We start from the raw sequence: 25,490 nt of genomic DNA, 5'->3' as shown, positions 1-25,490 counted from the left end.
GAGATAGAACACCCAAGCCTACAATGCCATACAACATTTACATTTACATTACTAAAACCAGGTAAAGACCCAGCTGAAGCTAAAAATTTCCGGCCTGTCTCACTACTTTGTCATTTATTTAAAGTGCTGGAGCGAATGATCCTCAAACGCATAGCTGATTATGTGGACAAAGCCCTCATTAACGAACAAGCTGGATTTCGACCAGGAAAATTGCTCTGGCCAAATCCTTAATCTCACACAGTACATCGAAGACGGCTATCAGAGAGGAGAAGTAACTGGGGTCGCATTCCTGGATCTCAGTGTTGCATTTGACACAGTTAACCATAAGTTGCTTACCCAGAAAGCGTATAATGTCACTAAGGACTACACCCTTTCTATGTTCGTGCAATGCATGCTACAGAACAGACGATACTATGTAACCTTACAATCTAAAAACAGCCGATGGAGGACACAGAAAAATGGTCTTGCACAGGGTAGTGTCTTGGCTCCAATATTATTTAACATCTATACCAATGATCTTCCCATCAGCCGCCAGACACGAATGTTCATATATGCTGATGATGCAGCAGTGGCCACACAGGATAAAACCTTTGAACAAGTGGAGGAGAATCTCACAGGAGCCTTAACAGAACTTGCTACCTATTACGACGGCAATAATCTCAAACCAAACCCTAGTAAATGTCAAGTATCTGCCTTCCATCTTAGGAACAAACAAGCCAAACGGAAACTCCGAGTCATGTGGCAAGGGGAAGAGCTGAAACATACAAACAGCCCAAAATACCTGGGAGTAACATTGGACAGAGCACTTACTTTTAAGCAGCACTGTCACAACACTAAAAAAAAGGTCTGTGCCAGGAACAACATACCGCGGAAGCTAACAGGTTCATCGTGGGGAGCTCAACCACATGTTTTGCGCACCACGGGTCTGGCGCTGAGTATCTCAGCAGCGGAATATGCGGCGCTAGTTTGGAGGAACTCTGCTCACACTAAACAAGTTGACGTCGCCGTAAACGAAACTGTACGTATTGCCACAGGATGCCTCAAACCAACTCCCACAGACATCATTTATCCAATCATAGGCATAGCACCACCCACTATCCGCAGACAAGTAGCCGCCGAGATCGAAAGATCAAAATAAAAGAATGATCCTCGACACCCGATGCATATGCACCGAAAACAACGTGTCCGGCTGAAATCCCGCAGGAGTTTCATTGAAGCTACTGAAGAGCTCGCCACCAAGCCCGGCGCAAGGCGGCTGTCTCTTTGGGAAGAAATGGTGCCACACTCCACAATGGAACTACTTGAGGAGGGATCTGCAGGATTTCAACTACCTTTTACAACTTGGAGGTCATTAAACCAGCTGCGCACTGGAGTAACTGGGTGCAAATCAAACCTATTTAAATGGGGTTACAGTGATAGCGATAGGTGTGAATGCGGAGCAATATAGGACTTGAACCACCTACTGATTTGCCCAGATATGTCTATAACATGCACTAAAGATGATATTTTGAAAGTCAATGACAAAGCAAACTACGTTGCTAATTACTGGGAAGGGAAGATATAATTGGTGCATCCGGACACGGAAGAAGAAGAATTTACATTTACTCATGGCCAAGTCAGTCCGTCAATAGTGAGCGCACTCAATACCCACCCTCAGTGGTTGACCGTAAACGAGAGCCAAGTTCGCGGTGGTAATGCCTATTCCTGGAAGTGTGTTACATACTAGGAATAGTGGCATACGCAGCAGTAACTTTTAGAGCTGCTAGTGCTGTTATAGTAGATGGCGGTGGTCTCGAGCATCATGAAACCATGCTCGTGTTACAACGCAGTGATACCAGGGTATTCTAGATACAGAATCGTTACGATATCAGAAATTAGCTGCCTCTTCATATACTGTAGTTCACAAAGGACGCATGTGTTGACCGGAAACTCTAACAACGACACTGTGGGAAGGTGAACAGAGGAGAGAGTGCTGGTGACGTCAATTACGTCGATCTACAAAACCTTGCAGTTTCAACATTTCAGTAACCGCTATTTTTACTGCGGCGGAGAAATATGTCATTTTATCATCATGTCGAAGTTAGGGTAGTTGAGACAGAGCCTTACATCTGCTGGACAAGAAATGGTGAGAGAATTGTTCGTGGTTTCCTCTAAGGAACCGTACTGTTGACACTTATCTTAAATGCTGTAGAGCAACTATGGAGAACCTAAATCAAGGCGGCCACACCGCGATTAGAGCCCAACTTCTCCAAAACTTGAGTCCATTGATTTCACATATCCTGAAGATAAACAAATTTTGACTAAACTGGAATACTTACTCTTCGTGGAGAATCTACAACAAAAATAAAGTTTTCGTAACTAGAATGAGATTTTCACTCTGCAGCGGAGTGTGCGCTGATATGAAACTTCCTGGCAGATTAAAACTGTGTGCCCGACCAAGATTCGAACTTGGCGTCTTTGCCTTTCACGGGCAAGTGCTCTACCATCTGAGCTACCGAAGCTTCGGTAGCTCAAATGGTAGAGCACTTGCCCGCGAAAGGCAAAGGTGCCAAGTTCGAATCTCGGTCGGGCACACAGTTTTAATCTGGCAGGAAGTTTCTTTTCGTATCTAGTCATCGAAAGGCTTCACCTTTACCGTGTCACCTCAACACAATCATGAGGCGCAAGGCTGCATCAACACTAACCTCCAATAAACACATAAATAGCAACCTGTCGATTGCCTGGGTTCGACTACGGATATTTCTTCCAGAAGAAATGACACAAATCTTTGTGTGTACCCTTCTCGTTGTGTTCCTATTCTATCATCAAAATTTCAAGATAAACTTTGGTAATACAGTACCTATAGTTCTTATGATAGTAAGTAGCAAGTTTGTTTCAGTTTTTAAGGCCATTTTGACCTTTCCTCGTCGTCTCCGACGACTTAAAATTTTTAGATACACTAGAACCAGACGTTCACATCTGTAAAGGGCTTAACAGCTGCGGTCAGCGTGTCGTTGTAGTTTGCTAATGAAACTACTGGGATCTAACCTGTGCAGGTTCCACGCGCTGTTCGTTAATCCAACATGGGTGCGCGCGCCCCACATACTGCTGTCGTGTTGGACAATTGATCGGACGCTGTCGTGTATCCGCTTGTTTCGGGGCGCCACGGCATTATCCTTGCTCGTACCTGACAAAGCTGGTTATCCAGGTCAGCGTGTTCATAGCATTACCTACTGTTTACCCGCTTCACATAACTAAGCCCTGCTAATCCTTCGTCTACGAACACGGCACAGCGCTACGCATTAGCGTTTTACGTACAGCCACATACGGCTTAATATTGGAATTTCACATGTCATTTCCAAAAATCATTGGAACATGATAAAGAGTGTCATGTTTATTACTTTAGACAGCTTTTGATTATATGTTACGCTAATGGACTTTACACTAGCATGTTAGGTAAAACTTTCACAGCTCACGTCTACACAATCGCTAAAATCAATAAATTTTGAAGTAATAACTGCAATATAAGTATTGCGATCTTTACGGGTGATGAATTTATTTTATTTGGAGCCACCAACACGTCACAAAATGGTGTTCACAATGATCTATCATTGGGCCCACGTTTTGGGACGCACTTACAGAGCCTCTTCTTGAACAACTTGAAGTAAGTTAAGAAGTTACTGGAATCGTGGCATATGTAGACGAGCTGCTGATTATTGTTTCGAGGGATTCCAGAGTACCGATGGATAAGAAACGTAAGCTTTGGCCCTGTTGCAGAGCTGTTGCTTACTCAACAAGCTGAATTCGGCTGCGATTTAAACGGCTTACGCACTTTTGAAAGGTAAACTGTCTGGTACAAGGAATCCGAGCGTCGAACTAAACAACATGACACAGAGAAGTTGCTGTCCATGCATCAGCACGGCTCCTGCGAAACGCAACTCGCCCTTTTTTTCACATGATATCTTGCTAACCATGGATGAAGGGTATCAGACCGATGCCATATTCCTTGACTTCCGAAAAAAAAAAATTGGTTCAAATGGCTCTGGGCACTATGGGACTTAACTGCTGTGGTCATCAGTCCCCTAGAACTCAGAACTACTTAAACCTAACTAACCTAAGGACATCACACACATCCATGCCTGAGGCAGGATTCGAACCTGCGACCGTAGCGGTCGCGCGGTTCCAGACTGACTTCCGGAAAGCGTTTGATTCGGTGCCCCACTGTAGACTCCTAACTAAGGTACGAGCGTATGGGATTGGTTCCCAAATATGAGAGTGGCTCGAAGACTTCTTAAGTATTAGAACCCAGTACGTTGTCCTCGATGGTGAGTGTTCATCGGAGGTGAGAGTATCATCTGGAGTGCCCCAGGGAAGTGTGGTAGGTCCGCTGTTGTTTTCTATCTACATTAACGATCTTTTGGATAGGGTGGATAGCAATGTGCGGCTGTTTGCCGACGATGCTAAGGTGTACGGGAAGGTGTCGTCATTGAGTGACTGTAGGAGGATGCAAGATGTCTTGGACAGGATTTGTGATTGGTGTAAAGAATGGCAGCTAATTCTAAATATAGACCAATGTAAATTAATGCAAATGAATAGGAAAAAGAATCCCGTAATGTTTGAATACTCCATTAGTAGTGTAGTGCTTGACACAGTCACGTCGATTAAATATTTGGGCGTAACATTGCAGAGCGATATGAAGTGGGACAAGCATGTAATGGCAGTTGTGGGGAAGGCGGATAGCCGTCTTCGGTTCATTGGTAGAATTTTGGGAAGATGTGGTTCATCTGTAAAGGAGAACGCTTATAAAACACTAGTAAGACCTATTCTTGAGTACTGCTCGAGCGTTTGGGATCCCTATCAGATCGGATTGAGGGAGGACATAGAAGCAGTTCAGAGGCGGGCTGCTAGATTTGTTTCTGGTAGGTTGTTACGGAAATGCTTCAGGAACTCGGGTGGGAGTCTCTGGATTAAAGGAGGCGTTCTTTTCGTGAATCGCTAATGACGAAATTTAAATAACCAGCATTTGAGGCTGACTGCAGTACAATTTTACTGCCGTCAGCTTATATTTCGCGGAAGGACCACAAAGATAAGAGAGATTAGGGCTCGTACAGAGGCATATAGGCAGTCATTTTTCCCTCGTTCTGTTTGGGAGTGGAACAGGGAGAGAAGATGCTAGTTGTGATGCCATATGAAAGCAATGAGTGAAAATAGGCGTAGTAAGCTAATTTACTAAGATGTTTATCACCAAAATTTGCAATGACCCTTATTGCATAAGTAGCTGAACTCAAACGTTTCAGCAGATCATCAATGTGTTTCTTCCAATTTAATCTCTCATCAATGGACACACCTAAAAATTTGCAATATTCTACCTTAGCTATATGCTTCTGATTAAGGTCTATATTTATTAATGGCGTCATACCATTCACGGTACGGAACTGTATGTACTGTGTCTTACCAAAATTCAGTGAGAGTCCGTTTACAAGGAACCACTTAGTAATTTTCTGAAAGACAGTATTGACAATTTCATCAGTTAACTCTTGTTTGTCAGGTGTGATTACTATACTTGTATCATCAGCAAAGAGAACTAACTTTGCCTCTTCATGAATATAGAATGGCAAGTCATTAATATATAATAAGAACAACAAAGGACCCAAGACTGACCCTTGTGGAACCCCATTCTTGATAGTTCCCCAGTTTGAGGAATGTGCTGATCTTTGCATGTTACGAGAACTACTTATTTCGACTTTCTGCACTCTTCCAGTTAGGTACGAATTAAACCATTTGTGCACTGTCCCACTCATGCCACAATACTTGAGCTTGTCTAGCAGAATTTCATGATTTACACAATCAAAAGCCTTTGAGAGATCACAAAAAATCCCAATGGGTGGTGTTCGGTTATTCAGATCATTCAAAATTTGACTGGTGAAAGCATATATGGCATTTTCTGTTGAAAAACCTTTCTGGAAACCAAACTGACATTTTGTTAGTACTTAATTTTTACAGATATGTGAAGCTACTCTTGAATACATTACTTTCTCAAAAATTTTGGATAAAGCTGTTAGAAGGGAGATTGGACGGTAATTGTTGACATCAGATCTATCCCCCTTTTTATGCAAAGGTATAACAATAGCATATTTCAGTCTATCAGGGAAAATGCCCTGTTCCAGAGAGCTATTACACAGGTGGCTGAGAATCTTACTTATCTGTTGAGAACAAGCTTTTAGTATTTTGCTGGAAATGCCATCAATTCCATGTGAGTTTTTGCTTTTAAGCAAGTTTATTATTTTCCTAATTTCAGAGGGAGAAGTGGGTGAGATTTCAATTGTATCAAATTGCATAGGTATGGCCTCTTCCATTAACAGCCTAGCATCTTCTAATGAACACCTGGATCCTACTATATCCACAACATTTAGAAAATGATTATTAAAAATATTTTCAACTTCTGACTTTTTGTTCATAAAGTTTTCATTCAATTTGATGGTAATACTGTCTTCCTCTGCTCTTGGTTGACCTGTTTCTCTTTTAATAATATTCCAAATTGTTTTAATTTTATTGTCAGAGTTGCTGATTTCAGATATGATACACATACTCCTGGATTTTTTAATAACTTTTCTTAATATAACACAGTAGTTTTTATAATTTTTGATAGTTTCTGGGTCACTACTCTTTCTTGCTGTCAGATACATTTCCCTTTTCCGGTTACAAGATATTTTTATACCCTTAGTAAGCCATGGTTTGTTACAAGGTTTCTTACGAGTATATTTAACTATTTTCTTGGGGAAGCAGTTTTCAAATGCATTTACAAAAATGTCATGAAATAAATTATATTTTAAATTGGCATCAGGTTCACGGTACACCTCATCCCAGTCTAACTGCTGTAGGCTTTCCCTGAAATTTGCAATTGTTAAATCGTTGACTGGACGTACTACTTTGGAGGACTGTTTAGTATTGCTGAATGGAGCTATGTCATATATTGTAACTAGCTGTGCACCATGATCAGAAAGACCATTCTCAACAGGCTGAGCATTTATCTGGTTAAACTTATCTTGGTCTATAAAGAAGTTATCTATCAGTGAGCTGCTATCCTTTACCACCCGAGTAGGAAAATCAATAACCGGTGTCAAATTGAAAGAACCAAGTAATACTTCAAGGTCATTTTTCCTATTACCCTCTTTCAGAGAATCTACATTGAAGTCCCCACAAATAATAATTTGCTTCCCCCTGTCTGACAGATAGCACAACAAGGAGTCCAAATTTTTCAGAAATAGATGAAAATTTCCTGATGGGGACCTATATACAGTTAGAATTATAAATGTGCCTTTATTTAATTTAAGCTCACAGGCACATGCTTCTATATGTTTCTCTACACAAAACTTTTTTGTTTCTATACTTTTTGCACAATGATAACTTTTGACATATATGGCAACTCCTCCTTTCTCCATATTTTCTCTCATTACATGTGCAGAGAGCTTATATCCACTTACATTTACCTTATCCATATCAGTAACAATGTGATGCTCAGACAGGCATAGTATATCTATTTCATTCTCAGCTTCTAAATCTTCTAAACAAACCAGAAGCTCATCTACTTTATTCTTTAAACTCCCAATATTTTGATGTAATATACTTACATATATTTCGCGGAAGGACCACAAAGATAAGAGAGATTAGGGCTCGTACAGAGGCATATAGGCAGTCATTTTTCCCTCGTTCTGTTTGGGAGTGGAACAGGGAGAGAAGATGCTAGTTGTGATACGAGGTACCCTTCACCACGCACCGTATGGTGGATTGCGGAGTATGTATGTAGATGTAGATGTAGAACATGTCAATCAAGCGGTGTCTTCATTTCCACTTTCAAAGAACACACCAGACTACCAGTATCGCCGCAGTTCACTGCAGGATGCCACCTGACACAGTGATCCAGTATCATGAGAGAATCCTGAAGGCTATAGCTTCATTTGGAGCCAGTATCTTGTCATATAATTAACGCAACAGCCGGTAACGATTCTGCGATTTTGAGTACAATGCAAAGGGATGTGATGTTGGGAATATGCATCATAGACCTTAAGATTAGTAGGAGAGAAGCCATTTACTAGTTACAAAGAGGAAATAAAGAGAATGCAACAAACGGAGTATTACTCAGTAGTAGAGCTTCAGTACGGAGACGGTGGGCAAAGAACGAAAACTGTGTTGGCAAAAACATTTACAAGCCGCATGGTGCGATTACTTCTCCCAAATATGAAAAAACGAAGTGGAATCAAGCTTTTAGTTCCCAAAAGAGGTCTTCTCCATTTTAACTCTGGGCTTGGGCCCTAGCGTTCACATCTTGACAGGTTTAAATACAAACTGGGTGACAACTATCTTTGTGGTGACAGTGAATCCCCGGAAGATGGGAGACGAGGTACTGCTGGAATTAAGGCTGTGAAGAGGGACCGTGTTCGTGCTTGTGCAACTCAGTCGGTAGAGCACTTCCCCGCGAGTGGAAAAGGTCAAGAGTCGAGTCTCGGTCCAGCACACACGTTTAACCTGCCAGCAAGTTTCAAAGTATTGATGGTACAAAAGCGAGCAATAAGAATAATATGTACCGTTCACCCACTGACGTCATGAGGTACCCCTACAAGGAACAAATTCCTTCACCAGGGACGATGAATGGAATATTCCAGAATTTGAAACACGAACAGCTGCTAGCATGAGTTTCTTAGAAGTAGATACCTTAGGGGTTGCGAAGCAACTCAAATCGCTTGATACGGGCAAGTCTTCAGGTCCAGATTGTATACCGATTAGGTTCCTCTCAGATTACGCTGATACAATAGCTCCCTACTTAGAACTCATATACAACCGCTCGCTCACCGATAGATTTGTGCCTACAGACTGGAAAATTGTGCAGGTCGCACCAGTGTTTAAGAAGGGTAGTAGGAGTAATCCGTCGAACTACAGACCTATATCATTGACGTCGGTTTGCAGTAGGGTTTTGGAGCATATACTGTATTCAAACATTATGAATCACCTCGAAGGGAACGATCTATTGATACGTAATCAACATGGTTTCAGAAAACCTCGTTCTTGTGCAACGCAGCTAGCTCTTTATTCGCACGAAGTAATGGCCGCTATCGACAGGGGATCTCAAGTTGATTCCGTATTTCTAGATTTCCGGAAAGCTTTTGACACCGTTCCTCACAAGCGATTTCTAATCAAGCTGCGAGCCTATGGGGTATCGTCTCAGTTGTGCGACTGGACTCGTGATTTCCTGTCAGGAAGGTCCCAGTTCGTAGTAATAGACGGCAAATCATCGAGTAAAACTGAAGTGATATCAGGTGTTCCCTAGGGAAGCGTCCTGGGGCCTCTGCTGTTCCTGATCTATATAAATGACCTGGGTGACAATCTGAGAAGTTCTCTTAGGTTGTTCGCAGATGATGCTGTAATTTACCGTCTAGTAAGGTCATCCGAAGACCAGTATCAGTTGCAAAGCGATTTAGAAAAGATTGCTGTATGGTGTGGCAGGTGTCAGTTGACGCTAAATAACGAAAAGTATGAGGTGATCCACATGAGTGGATTACTCGATAAATAGTACAATTCTCAAGGCTGTCAATTCAACTAAGTACCTGGATGTTAAAATTACGAACAACTTCAGTTGGAAAGACCACATAGATAATATTGTGGGGAAGGCGAGCCAAAGGTTGCGTTTAATTGACAGGACTCTTAGAAGATGCAACAAGTCCACTAAAGAGACAGCTTACACTACACTCGTTCGTAGAGAATACTGCTGCGCGGTGTGGGATCCTTACCAGGTGGGATTGACGGAGGACATCGAAAGGGTGCAAAAAAGGGCAGCTCGTTTTGTATTATCTCGTAGTAGGGGAGAGAGTGTGGCAGATATGATACGCGAATTGGGATGGAAGTCATTACAGCAAAGACGTTTTTCGTCGCGACGAGATCTATTTACGAAATTTCAGTCACCAACTTTCTCTTCCGAATGAGAAAATATTTTGTTGAGCCCAACCTACATAGGTAGGAATGATCATCTAAATAAAATAAGAGAAATCAGAGCTCGAACAGAAAGGTTTAGGGGTTCGTTTTTCCCGCGCGCTGTTCGGGAGTGGAATGGTAGAGAGGTAATATGATTGTGGTTCGATGAACCCTCTGCCAAGCACTTAAATGTGAATTGCAGAGTAATCATGTAGAAGGCACTTTAACTTAACCCTCACAATACATATATTCGCCAATGAAGTTAGTCGTAAATAATCAATCACAGTTCGAGAAGAACAATGATGTACATATCTATAACTATAGAGGGAAAATGACCTTTATTACCCACTGATGAAGCTGTCAGTGGGTCAGAAAGGAGTTCAATACGCAGCAACAAAAATGATTGATCATTTGCCCAATAACGTAAAATGTCTGACAGGTAGGGAAGCAAGTTTTAAATATACCTGAAAATCATGTCTCTTGGACAACTCCTTCTACTACACTGAGAATTTCTAATTAAAAATTGGTAGCCAGTATGAAGAAATGTATGTTCAAATGGCTCTGAGCACTATGGGACAACTGCTGAGGTCATCAGTCCCCTGGAACTTCGAACTACTAAAACCTAACTAACCTAAGGACATCACACACATCCACGCCCGAGGCAGGATTCGAACCTGCGACCGCAGCGGTCGCGCGGTTCCAGGCTGTAGCGCCTAGAACAGCTCGGTCACCGCGTTAGTTGCATGAGTAGGAGTAAAAATAATAATCTGTTCATTAACGCTAACACTAGTCGTTTATACATATCCTATAAATTGACTCGTTTCACATTATTTCAACAAAGAAATCGTTCAAATGATCTATGGAACATGTAACTAACTAACTACCGTAATGTATAGTGCCTTGAAAAAGAGGACATAAAATGAACGTGGATAAAAGTAAAGCAATGGGAACTGAGTGTACTCAAATTTTTAAATTAAGTGAGCTAATGCTGGGGTAATTAGACAGGAACTGAAACGCAAGAAATGGTAGATGATGTTTACAATTTGTGCAGAAAAATAATTGACACTTGCAGAAGAAAAAGATATTAAACACAGACTTCTAATTGCAACAAAATCTGTGAAAAAAGGAAATGTATTAACAACTAATATCTGTTAAAGTATTACGAAATCTTTTTCAAAAGATTTAAAGACTTTGATTGGAGTGTAGTGTTGTGTGGTGGTGATATGTGCAAGAGAAAAAGTACAGGCAAGAAAAGAACAGTAACTTGAACTAGATAGTAACAGAAGACACATCGAGTAGCTAATTAGAAGGTTAAAGCAGCCTGTTTCAGCTTACCTTCATGTATTTATTACGCGTAATAATTAACCAAATTTCAATTGATCTGGGAGAATACTATTCTGCTAGTTGTTTTATGTAGTTCATAGCAGGGAGAAGGATTACTTTTCGAGTAATGTATAGGGTTTAAAATAAGTAAACGCTTGTAACAACTTCACTCGACATTTCCCACTGTGGAACTGCGGTATAGATAGGCACTGCTTACTGTTAACAAGAAGCACAGTAGCTTCCCAAAGTCGACAGCATATGGCAGATGGGTTATTCCGAAAAATAATAAATCAGGTACGAATGAGAATCATGATTAATAATACAAGAACAGACTTTTAAGTCACAACGTAAAGCGTTTCATATTAATATTTCTTTTTTTTTTTTGTTCTAATTTTTACTCTAATACTTGATAAGGTAATGAAGTGTAAGACTGGAAAATTGCTCAAGCCACATCAATACCCAAAAAGGGAAGTAGGAGTAATCCTCTGAATTACAGGCCCATATCGCTAACGTCGATTTGCAGTAGGGTTTTGGAACATATACTGTATTCGAACACTATGAAGTACCTCGAAGAAAACGATTTATTGACACATAGTCAGCACGGTTTCAGAAAATATCGTTCTTGTGAAACACAACTAGCTCTTTATACTCATGACGTAATAAGTGCTATCGACAGGGGATGTCAAATTGATTCCATATTTTTAAATTTCCAGAAGACTTTCGACACCGTTCCTCACAAGCGTCTTCTAACCAAACTGCGTGCCTACGGAGTATCGCCTCAGTTGTGCGACTGGATTCGTGATTTCCTGTCAGAAAGGTCACAGTTCATAGTAATAGACGGAAAGTCATCGAGTAAAACAGAAGTAATATCCGGCGTTCCCGAAGGAAGTGTTATAGCCCCTCTATTGTTCCTGATCTATATTAACGACACAGGAGACAATCTGAGTAGCCGCTTAGATTGTTTGCAGATGATGCTGTCATTTACCGTCTTGTAAAGCCATCAGATGATCGAAACGACTTGCAAAATGATTTAGATAAGATATCTGTATGGTGCGAAAAGTGGCAATTGACCCTGAATAAGGAAAAGTGTGAAGTTACTCACACGAGTACTAAAAGAAATCAGCTAGATTTCGATTACGCGATAAGTCACACAAATATGAAGACTGTAAATTCAACTAAATACTTAGGGATTACAACTACAAATAACCTAAATTGGAACGATCACATAGATAACATTGTGGGTACAGCAAACCAAAGACTACGATTCATTGGCAGAACACTTAGAAGGTGCAACAGGTCTACTAAAGAGACTGCTTACACCACGCTTGTCCGCCCTATTCTGGAGTAATGCTGTGCGGTGTGGGATCCGCATCAGGTGGGACTGACGGATGAAGTCGAAAAAGTACAAAGAAGAGCAGCTCTTTTTGTATTATCGCGAAATAGGGGAGGTAGTGTCACAGACATGATAGGTGAATTGGGGTGGCAATCATTAAAACAAAGGCGTTTTTCGTTGCGACGGGATCTTCTCATGAAATTTCAATCACCAGTTTTCTCCTCGGATTGCGAGACCACTCTGTTGGCACCCACCTACATAGGGAGAAATGATTATCACGATAAAATAAGAGAAATCAGGGCTTGCACAGAAAAATTTAGGTTCTCGTTTTTACCGTGTGCCCTTCGAGAGTGGAACGGTAGAGAGACAGCTTGAAGGTGGTTCATTGAACCCTCTGCCAGGCACTTTATTGTGAATAACATTGTAATCACGTAGATGTAGATGTAGATGTGTAGTAACGAAAACGTGAGCCATTGGTAAAGAAAGCAGTTTGTTATAAACGTATCTGCTAAATGTTCAAAGTCTGCATTTAACGTACAAAACTCCCAGAAGTTATAAACGTGGTGAATGTAAAGCCACTGAGAATAAATTAAGAAGCGCTGCTCTTTTATCTTCTTCCTATGATACCGCCTTTTGTTCTTAAGAGCTCAAGCTGAGCAGATGTAAGTATGGTAGTTGTGAATGTGTTCGATCGATAAAGCTTATTTACATCCACCAGTTGTGCTGGATCCATCTTTGATTCAAGCCACTGTTGTGGTTTGTACATGTTACAGGGGAAATCAAGCGAAGTTAGGGGCGGATTGTTAGGACACGAACGATCGGGTGTAATTAGCGTCCTTCCGTTAATTAATTTTCAGCTAAGTACCCAAACCTCCCAGAAATATTTATTCCGAGCATTTCTTGGGTGTATGCAATATTTTGCAATTAAAACTGCGTGAGTCTGATCGCTTTCCGTTTCCTAACAGTGACGTCTTCCAGCCCACTCAATGGCCTAACACCATGTACATCTGCAAATAAAGTACATGACGATGGATTTCTATCAGTAAAATTGTTGTATAGAAGCAGAGACGTTATTGTGTGTTGCCTCCATCTCGCGGCTGTTCTATTGCACTAAGTTGCACAGTTTGCATGTTGACAAATTAGCACCGCTCTTGTCAGAAACCCTTTTTTTAACACTCATTTCGAGACAGGAGAGCAACGCTTGAAACCGACACCTTTCAAAGGTAGTAAAACGAATCGTGAAGGTAATTTAACGACACAATTGAACAAACTGAGAGGGGTAGGGTGGCAGGAAATATCCACAGAATCAAAGATTAGTTAATTTGATAGTGCAAGGAGGAGTGCGTGGGGAGAGTGCAAATTGTAGAGGGAGACAAGAGGTTGTGCAGCGGAAGCAGGTTAAAATGGATGTAGTTTGTAGTGGTTAAGAAGAGATGAAGAGAATTGCGTGGAAGAGAGTAGCACGCAGAGCTATGTTAATCACGCTTAGTACTGAAGACTACTGTAATAACAACAACAAGCATCTCACGAACATTTTGGTTAAACAATGGCGTTCGTTACACTCGCGGCGCTAATCATCTACCCACTGTGCTGTCTCCAGAGGTGTACACATTCAGCTTTTAACATGATCATGCATGCCTGTTGCCTGTTAGCCAGGCAGGCAAGCTGCCTCACGTTATCAGCAGAACGGATAGGCTGCTTCACTCCCATCCAAGCCGAGCTATGCCCAGCTCAAGCAGGCTAAAGGAAACTTGCCTGCCCGTCTTCCCGCTGTGCTACGCTACGCAGCAATTTATTGTGTACATTTTCATAGTAGTGTTATGAGTAGGGTTCAGGAGTAGGTGAAAAGTCTTTTTCTAACCGAGTATCACAAGATAAGGCTCAGTGAAAGACTCATGCATTTTGAGTCGTTGTAGGGCAAAAAACGGTGGATTTTATTTGTCCTCTTTTTCCTTTTCGGTGTGGACGGTTTTCTCTGCAACTTCACCCTCTTTAGGCTCTGCTGTTCTCGACTCGAGTCACCATCATGTCACCTCTAACACACGTTTTCTGTTGGAAGCAGAAACATATCTGGAAATCGAGATCGTTTGCACCTGAGGACCTGAAGACGTCCATTACACTGCAACTACAACTGAAGTAAACTTCTGGAATCGACACTACTGGCCATTAAAATTGCTGCACCACGAAGATGACGTGCTACAGACGTGATATTTAACCGACAGGAAGAAGATGCTGTGATACGCAAATGATTAGCTTTTCAGAGCATTCACACAAGGTTGGCGCCAGTGGCAACACCTACAACGTCTTGACATGACGAAAGTTTCCAACCAATTTCTCATACACAAACAGCAGTTGACTGGCGTTGCCTGGTGAAACGTTGTTGTGATGCCTCGTGTAAGGAGGAGAAATGCGTACCGTCACGTCCCCGCCTTTGATAAAGGTCGGATTGTAGCCTATCGCGATTGCGGTTTATCGTATCGCGACATTGCTGCTCGCGTTGGTCGAGATACAATGACCGTTAGCAGAATATGGAATCGGTGGGTTCAGGACGGTAATACGGAACGCCGTGCAGGATCCCAACAGCCTCGTATCGCTAGCAGTCGAGATGACAGGCATCTTATCCGCATTGCTGTAACGGATCGTGCAGCCACGTCTCGATCCCTAAGTCAACAGATGGGGACGTTGCAAGAAGACAACCATCTGCACGAACAGTTCGACGTTTGCAGCAGCATGGACTATCACCTCCGAGACCGTGGCTGCGGTTACCCTTGACGCTGTATCACAGACAGGAGCGCCTGTGACGCTGTACTCAACGGCGAACCTTTGTGCACGAATGGCAAAACGTCGTTTTTTCGGATGAATCCAGGTTCTGTTTATAGTATCACGATGGTCGCATCCGTGTTTGGCGACATCGCGGTGAACACTCATTGGAAGCGTGTATTCGTCATCGCCATTCTGGCGTATCACCCGACGGGATGGTATGGGGTGCCATTGGTTACACGTCTCGGTCACCTCTTGTTCGCATTGACGGCACTTTGAACAGTGGACGTTACATTTCAGATGTGTTACGACCCGTGGCTCTACCCTTCGTTCGATTCCTGCGAAACCCTTCATTTCAGGAGGATAATGTACGACCGCATGTTGCAGGTCCTGTACGGGTCTTTTCGGATACAGAAAATGTTCGACTGCTGCCCTGGCCAGCACATTCTCCAGGTCTCTCACCAATTGAAAACGTCTGGTCAATGGTGGCCGAGCAACTGGCTCGTCACAATACGCCAGTCACTACTGTTGATGAACTGTGGTATCGTGTTGAAGCTGCATGGGCAGCTGTACCTGTACACGCCATCCAAGCTCTGTTTGACTCAATGCCCAGTCGTATCAAGGCCGTTATTACGGCCAGAGATGGTTGTTCTGGGTACAGATTTCTCTGGATCTGTGCACCCAAATTGCGTGAAAATGTAATCACATGTCAGTTCTAGTATAATATATTTGTCCAATGAATACCCGTTCATCATCTGCATTTCTTCTTGGTGTAGCAATTTTAATGGCCAGTAGTGTAGTTTCTGTAGCCTTACTATGTTTCAGTCACGTACGACCCCAGTTATATCACTTTTACTTATTTTTCCTAGATGTATATTGCTGGTTCCTTCAAGAACAGTTCATTCTAAATTCCCCAGATTTAGTTTAGCAAACACGAAGTTCTTTTTACATTTTATGTTAATCTAAGAACTACATATCTGGAAGAAGAAGCTTTACTTTTATGCTAAGCTTTCTTTGCACTACGCTGCACACCACCAGAATACGATTTTTAAAATCCACTGAACCATATTTTTTTCCTATTTCAATCAATGTTTGCCCTAAATTTAGAAAACTTACATCCTGCTAAATGTCCTCTAGTCTTTAGCGTACATTTCCGCACACTTTTCAGCTGTTAAATCTTTGTCCTTCTTTCAAAGTATTTATGGAGTGAGGAAACTGCTGATCAAATTTACAAACATGTCTTAACAACTCGAGATTCCCGAATGAGTGGTAACTTTTTACGTAATTTGCATTGTGAGACACCTACCGGCTTTTTTTCTTAAGCTGCCTCATAAACACACGAAAACGTTCCCCCCGCTGGCTTCTGGTTATGTTTCGTGACTAGTATATGTTCCTCAATTCCTTATTTTGTCCCCAGTCTTCTTTAAGTTTGATTTGTTAAGTCTGTTACTCCCAGCGTTATGACAAATAGGCTGCAGTGGAACTACCTACGCGAACCATGATAGTCACGCTGCATTGATAACGCAACCTGTTGTCGGGCGCTGCAAGCTGAATGGGTGCCTTGAAGCTAGCCAGTCTTTTGGGAAGCCAAGTTGGTGTGCTTTACACACTGTGCTTCAGTACACGTTGTAACGTATTACTATCTTTACGACGTTTCTCATCGAGCCATATACCTTGTCTCGTATTTCTAGCTGCTACTCTCACACAAATAATGATAACAATTCAGAAATTGAGGGTCGCCACCAGCCCAAGCCCTTCCTAACCATTTAGAAAAAAACAGAGCTGGAAAATTATTAGTTTAATTACTTTAATAATTTAATTACAAGTACGCAAATTTCTTTAAGCAGCCATATAAATACCACTCCATGTCGTGCATGAAGCAACTTGATTAATTCAGGAATGGAAATCAGAGTAAGGGCGTAAGATCGACACCAAAGAATTTATCTTTCACGTAAATTATTTATTGTAACTAAATATTTGGTTGCACATTCTAACTACACATAACTGGTGCCTGACTCGAAATCTTTAAGTAAGAATTACGTGAGAATGAAACAGAGCACAATTTAAGTACAGCAAGAAGAAACACAGAAGACGGGGGTGGGAGACACTGATACTATGATCTCCTTTGTATTCATTCCATAAAAATATCTCAGTGAGATTTGCATTAAGATTCTGCGTTTGCTCTATTCTGGACAGAGGTTTAACCAATACACAAGGCTGTGCGATAATTATTCAACACACTAACAGCGTCTGCTGCTTGCAAACAGCCGAACTAGAGCACTTGGTGCATTCTGACTCAAACTGTTGTGCTGCTTTGCAGAAAGCGCGCGAAAGAACAGATATTCTTGCAGAAATTGTAGCTCATTAAACAAGCAAACTGTTAAAACAAAGCCTATTGCGGTGCCGTGGTGAACCAGAAGGGTCATTGATTACCAAACACGTGGCACAAAATCGACCCACAAAGACAAAAGCAATTTCCATAAAATATAAGATTAAAAATCATTAAAAAAAATAACTCGCTTCACACGCTTCAGATAAGCTAAAGTTCTTATGTATTTCACCAGTTAAACATAACGAAGTCCTAACTCAACCTGATTACTATCATCTGAAACCCCCCTTAAGAGCTACGATCCGTACACACCAAGCGTTCACCGAAGGGTGCCGCTTTCTCTCACGAGATTACCTAGCTCCCCGTGAAGCGGAAGCTAGCAGAGGGGTAGCCATCCGTCACCAACCTCACACACGAAAACAGCCTTCGACACAGCCTTCGACTAAGATGGGTAAACCTCTCTGTTCAGGTACTGGAAACCTAAGTTGTGCTCTCCTTCGAACGAGAAGCAACATCGTCTGTTCCCAGCAGACGATGACCAACTCAGCGTTTCCCACAAAACAAATCCGAAACCCGACATTAAAACACACATATAATAATCAATAGGCCTTATTTGAATGCTCAGTCTTTCTGTAAGAGTTCATGAATTGAGCTAAAATCAGGTAGTAAAATGAATAGCTTATACCGAAATCGACAAGCGTCTTATGAAACGACTTCACAGAGACGTTTCATCGTGTTCCCGTCGCGTAGAGTTGAGCTGCTTAGATGGTTGCGGGAAAGATAGGAGAAGGCAGACTGTAAGGAGAATTTGTACATCTCTGATTGCCTCTTGGGTCAGTGGCTTTAGCACGATCAGAGAGCAGGTCAGACGGAATAAACAAGTGGTCTCGGGCAGCTGCGTAGTTCGCGTTTGATAAAAGCGTCACAGGAATCCAGAGAAGCAGACTGCTGGGGCAGACCTTTTAGCTGTGACGTATCAGATGCTGGCGCTATCACGGCTGCCGCACGCAGAGAGGCGTTTTTTCCGGGCTTATAAATGTCCGCCGTCCGCCTCTCGCCGCAAGTAGCCCCCCCCCCCCCCCCGCCTCCCCCTCCCCCCAGCGCCCACACAGCGCGCGACAAATTGACGGCTACGCGCTCGGTACGCCGTGCGCATTGTTATTACAGAGGGCGCTATCGCGGACGGCCAATCGGAGAGCGTTCTGTCACGAAATATCATTACCAGGCCGGGGCGCTGCCGCGGCGTTTGTCAACTGTTGAACGACGGCTGCTGCACGTGCGCTATGGCGCCAGCGCGCAGTAGCTCCCCACAAACACTCAGGGCTATCACAAAATCTGTAGCAAATTTTTCTCTGCCAAGTTTGTTTGTCAGTTGTACTTAAAACTGGATAAGTCAGTATCTGACAGGCGTTTCTTCTGATTCTTTCTGACTCTGCGAAAATGCACAATAACTTGCTCATAAAGTGATGTTCGAAGAAGAGCCACCAGAGAAGTAAACGCTTTTTTCTAATTTGACTTTCGCAACCCAGCACAGTGATTTGAAGGGAATATGGTCAGGATCCTGAAAAGTGCCTTACTAAGTTATACAAGGACGAGCCACAGAAACTGGCACACCTGCCTGTATCGTGTAGTGCCACCGGGACCATGTAGAAGTGCCGCAACACGACGTGGCGTGGACTCGACTAATGTCTGAAGTACTGCTGGAGGGAATCGACGCCATGAATCCTACAGGGCTGTCCGTAAATCCGTAAGAGTACGAGGGGTTGAGATCTCTTCTGAACAGAACGTTGCAAGGCATCCCAGATATGCTCAATAATGTTCATGTCTTCGGAGTTTGGTGCCCAGCAGAAGTGTTTAAACTCAGCAGAGTGTTCCTGGAGCCATTCTGTAGCAATTTGGACGTGTCGGTGTCGCGTTGTCCTGCTGGAATCGTCCAGATCAGACAGGATGCTTACGTACGTTTTACCTGTCAGAGTCGTATCTAGACGTATCAGGGGTCCCATATCACTCCAACTGGACACGCCCCACACCATTACAGAGCCTCCACCAGCTTGAACAGTCCCCGGCTGACATGCATGGTCCATGGATTCATCCGGTTGTCTCCATACCCGTACACGTCAATCCACTCGATACAATTTGAAACGAGACTCGTCCTACCAGACAACATGTTTACAGTCATCAACAATCCAATGTCTGTGTTGACGGGCGCAGGCCAGGCGTACAGCTTTGAGTTGTGCAGTCATCAAGAGTACACGAGTAGGCCTTCACCTCCGAAAGCCCACATCGATGATGCTTCGTTGAATAGTCCGCACGCTGACACTTGTCGATGGTTCGGCATTGAAATCTGCAGCAATTTGTGGGACGGTTGCACTTGTGTCACGTTGAACGATTCTGTTCAGTCGCCGTCGGTCCTTCAGAAACGTTCACAAATGTATCCGTACCTGCTGAAACAAGATGTCTGGCCACAACGGATGTAAGATATAAGTTGCCGTAGAAGCTCTTCACCGATCAGAGGAATGTGGAAATTTTCCGACCACCCTAGCATCTTCTGACGATGCAACATCCAAGCAAATACAGAATTCGCATCTGGGGCACAATCAATGTGACAACCCGAAAGTGAATATGTGATGTTGTTTTATGGTTGTTCGCATTGTGGGACCCATTTTTCTCAAAAAGCCGGCCGGTGTGGCCGTGCGGTTCTAAGCGCGTCAGTTTGGAACCGCGTGACCGCTACGGTCGCAGGTTCGAATCCTGCCTCGGGCATGGATGTGTGTGATGTCCTTAGGTTAGTTAGGTTTAAGTAGTTCTAAGTTCTAGGGGACTGATGACCTCAGTAGTCATCAGATCGCCGGATGCCGGGAGTGACCCAAATGCCTATCTCCTAGGGCGCGTGACATTACACTCCCTTGTATTGGGTGTGTTAAGGACAAGTCTACGAGACGCCTGTCAAGCACATAAATGATTTAACGAACTGAATCGTTGCTGTCATTGCCACAGCCGATGCGTGTATTTTGCGCCGAGTGTGGATACAGCTTTAATACAGACTGTATGTTGTGCCCGGCACCAAAGACGTACATGCTCAAACTGATTGAATGACATTAAAAACTTTGTGAGACAGCATATCACAGAAGTCAACCATGGTGCGAACGTCTTAATTATTTAGAATGCTATAAGACATTGAATATGTGGAACACCTTCTGAGACTTTCTGCATTACGTTTTTTTTTTTTTTATCACGCAGAAATAGGTGCATTAACTTAAAAAGGAAACATGAAGTTTTTATGTGGAGGTAAATATAACAACCGATAAAAAATGAAGCAGAATTTACAAATTACAAATGTGATCTGCTATTTTGAACTGCAATATAATGCAACAGGGGGAGTGGGGTGAGGGGGGGGGGGAGGGAAACTGAATTTGGCCATTTAATACTAAGCTGACATTATGTGCCATGTATTTGTTGATTTCTAGTATTCCCGGCAGGGACATGATTTTGCATTTGGTAACAGAATGTAAAACTTTGCTGCATACGTCGTGTGAGTGGTTTACTGTTAGATGACGATCAGCAAAGATTGAACCTTTATTTCCCAGTTTACAGTTTCTCTGATGTTCAAGTAACTTAAGTGCCACAGCTCTGCCTATCTGACCAGAATACACGTTTCTACGGTGCTTGCATGTTATTTTATCAATAGCACTGTGACAAGGATTACAGTTTGCATTACTACTGAAAAAATTTTGATTGGCTGTTATAGATACAAAAACAGTTGCATCATCCCATAAAATTTCAGACAACATTGCAAGAAACGTCAAGTCTTGGAACTACAGGTTTACATTTTATAATACCAACAGGATGTAAAAACTCAATCTGAGCCGCATCATATGGCCATATTTTACCGGCTTTGGCTGCGGAGGCTGACTCGATTATATAAATTATTGGGGAACATCAGCTGCTTTAGCTGGGAACGAATTTCGCTGTAGTAGCCAAATAAAACCCGAACTACTGTATTAAAAAAAACCTCAATTTAATCGGAAATGTTGATGTAATAAATAAAGGAGGAGCATTTCCCTGAGTGCAATTGTGCCTGGCACTAAAGCAGGAGCCAAACCGACGGAAATATACCAAGTAGGCACCATCCCACATACGCTTTTATCAGCACTACAGAGGCGGCGTAAAGTTATAGTCCTAGCTGGAACAACTGACAGACGTAAGTTAGCGCTCACAATAATTGTATATCTGCAGCGCGAGACTTACACATTAGCTGTACACAAAAACGACTTTCCAGTCATGTCCAAAAACAACTGTAAATTACGACTGGCAAGACAAAACTTGTTCTCTGCTGATACCAGTCGTGACGATTCGGCCATCAGCGACCGACAAACTGTCGTCAAGACGACAGAAACCAGAAACATTAAGCCGTTGGAAACTGAATTGACTGTTACAGCTGGTTGCTGTGCAGCGAAGCCATATTTAACGCCCGTGTGTAGGGTTGCAACAGCAACAGTGCGTAGGCTGCTCTGGTCATAAAACGCCCTGTCAAATGACCACGAAATACTGTTCTCTCCTCAAGGCAGCGTCTCTGAAGCTATTAGCGGGCTAAATTTTGAAAACGTGTGTCTGTTAGAGACACACAGCCTTCCATCGCGCTATCTGCTGCAGTGCCTTCTTTTTCTCCTAGAAGAGAATGATGCCTCTAGTATTCCTTCCGACAGGGTATCGCCAGCCCCGATTGTTTTTCAGAATATTAGAGATTGAAAATTCGAAATATATCCGCAGAAAGTATAATTTGTACCTTGCATCAGCCAGAGACTTTGTCTGTACACTTCTTTAGCAAGAAACACCAAAAATGGCGGCCATTTTCTCATTTCATAATTTGCCACCTTTTGCGTATTTTCGTACATACGTTGAGCTCAGAACAGCTCGTGGGAACAATTAGAAATAAATAAATTAACAGAAATATATTCGTTTTGTCAATCAAAACCGCCATTTACTTGCTGCAATACATATTTGTTTCAGACGCGTTTCGTGCCTTCCCCCCCCCCCCCCCTAGTCACTCTCTCTCTTTCTCTGCTAGACACATACGCACGTACACACACACGCACACACACATATATACACACACACAAAGACAACAGAAATGAACAGCCGTTAGTTTTCAGCATGTTCTTCCTTAAGTTGGCAACATGTTTGTAAACAAACCAAATAGGAACAAACATAAAGTTGTTACGACTTGATATCAGAGTATTCGGTAAAATATCTACATCCAGTGATAGAAGACTAGAAGTACTTTGCAGCAATTAGCGCAAAGAACACGAAAATTGTGAAGGTAAAAGTTCGTAACGTGAAAACTGCTTACTTTTTGCAAATGAAGTTATACTGCGGCCTCTACCATGTGACCAGATGAGAAGAAACCCATATGCAGGCCAAGAACGTGAATAACTGTAAATAATCATTTATTTACGTAAAAAACTAGACGTGGACTGTTTTGTAATCTGTTGTTGTGGTCTTCAGTCTTGAGACTGGTTTGATGCAGCTCTCCATGCTACTCTATCCTGTGCAAGCTTCTTCATCTCCCAGTACCTACTGCAACCTACATCCTTCTGAATCTGCTTAGTGTATTCATCTCTTGGTCTCCCTCTACGATTTTTACCCTCCACCCTGCCCTCCAATGCTAAATTTGTGATCCCTTGATGCCTCAAAATATGTCCTACCAACCGATCCCTTCTTCTAGTCAAGTTGTGCCACAAACTTCTCTTCTCCCCAATCCTATTCAATACCTCCTCATTAGTTACGTGATCTACCCATCTAATCTTCAGCATTCTTCTGTAGCACCACATTTCGAAAGCTTCTATTCTCTTCTTGTCCAAACTGGTTATCGTCCATGTTTCACTTCCATACATGGCTACACTCCATACAAATACTTTCAGAAACGACTTCCTGACACTTAAATCTATACTCGATGTTAACAAATTTCTCTTCTTCAGAAACGATTTCCTTGCCATTGCCAGTCTACATTTTATATCCTCTCTACTTCGACCATCATCAGTTATTTTACTCCCTAAATAGCAAAACTCCTTTACTACTTTAAGTGTCTCATTTCCTAATCTATTCCCCTCAGCATCACCCGATTTAATTTGACTACATTCCATTATCCTCGTTTTGCTTTTGTTGATGTTCATCTTATATCCTCCTTTCAAGACACTGTCCATTCCGTTCAACTGCTCTTCCAAGTCCTTTGCTGTCTCTGATAGAATTACAATGTCATCGGCGAACCTCAAAGTTTTTATTTCTTCTCCATGAATTTTAATACCTACTCCGAATTTTTCTTTTGTTTCCTTTACTGCTTGCTCAATATACAGATTGAATAACATCGGGGAGAGGCTACAACCCTGTCTCACTCCTTTCCCAACCACTGCTTCCCTTTCATGCCCCTCGACTCTTATAACTGCCATCTGGTTTCTGTACAAATTGTAAATAGCCTTTCGCTCCCTGTATTTTACCCCTGCCACCTTCAGAATTTGAAAGAGAGTATTCCAGTTAACGTTGTCAAAAGCTTTCTCTAAGTCTACAAATGCTAGAAACATAGGTTTGCCTTTTCTTAATCTTTCTTCTAAGATAAGTGGTAAGGTTAGTATTGCCTCACGTGTTCCAACATTTCTACGGAATCCAAACTGATCTTCCCCGAGGTCCGCTTCTACCAGTTTTTCCATTCGTCTGTAAAGAATTCGCGTTAGTATTTTGCAGCTGTGACTTATTAAACTGATAGTTCGGTAATTTTCACATCTGTCAACACCTGCTTTCTTTGGGATTGGAATTATTATATTCTTCTTGAAGTCTGTGGGTATTTCGCCTGTCTCATACATCTTGCTCACCAGATGGTAGAGTTTTGTCATGACTGGCTCTCCCAAGGCCATCAGTAGTTCTAATGGAATGTTGTCTACTCCCGGGGCCTTGTTTCGCCTCAGGTCTTTCAGTGCTCTGTCAAACTCTTCACGCAGTATCTTATCTCCCATTTCATCTTCATCTACATCCTCTTCCATTTCCATAATACTGTCCTCAAGTACATCGCCCTTGTATAAACCCTCTATATACTCCTTCCACCTTTCTGCCTTCCCTTCTTTGCTTAGAACTGGGTTGCCATCTGAGCTCTTGATATTCATACAAGTGGTTCTCTTCTCTCCAAAGGTCTCTTTAATTTTCCTGTAGGCAGTATCTATCTTACCCCTAGTGAGACAAGCCTCTACATCCTTACATTTGTCCTCTAGCCATCCCTGCTTAGCCATTTTGCACTTTCTGTCGATCTCATTTTTGAGACGTTTGTATTCCCTTTTGCCTGCTTCATTTACTGCATTTTTATATTTTCTCCTTTCATCAATTAAATTCAATATTTCTTCTGTTACCCAAGGATTTCTATTAGCCCTCGTCTTTTTACCTACTTGATCCTCTGCTGCCTTCACTACTTCATTCCTCAGAGCTACCCATTCTTTTTCTACTGTGTTCCTTTGCCCCATTCCTGTCAATTGTTCCCTTATGCTCTCCCTGAAACTCTGTACAACCTCTGGTTCTTTCAGTTTATCCAGGTCCCATCTCCTTAAATTCCCACCTTTTTGCAGTTTCTTCAGTTTCAATCTGCAGTTCATAACCAACAGATTGTGGTCAGAATCCACATCTGCCCCTGGAAATGTCTTACAATTTAAAACCTGGTTCCTATATCTCTGTCTTACCATTATATAATCTATCTGATACCTATTAGTATCTCCAGGATTCTTCCAGGTATACAACCTTCTTTTATGATTCTTGAACCAA

This window comes from Schistocerca nitens, chromosome 6, assembly GCF_023898315.1.
Source record: "Schistocerca nitens isolate TAMUIC-IGC-003100 chromosome 6, iqSchNite1.1, whole genome shotgun sequence".
NCBI classification, from domain to species: Eukaryota; Metazoa; Arthropoda; class Insecta; order Orthoptera; family Acrididae; genus Schistocerca; species Schistocerca nitens.
Note: the sequence above shows the minus strand (reverse complement) of the source record.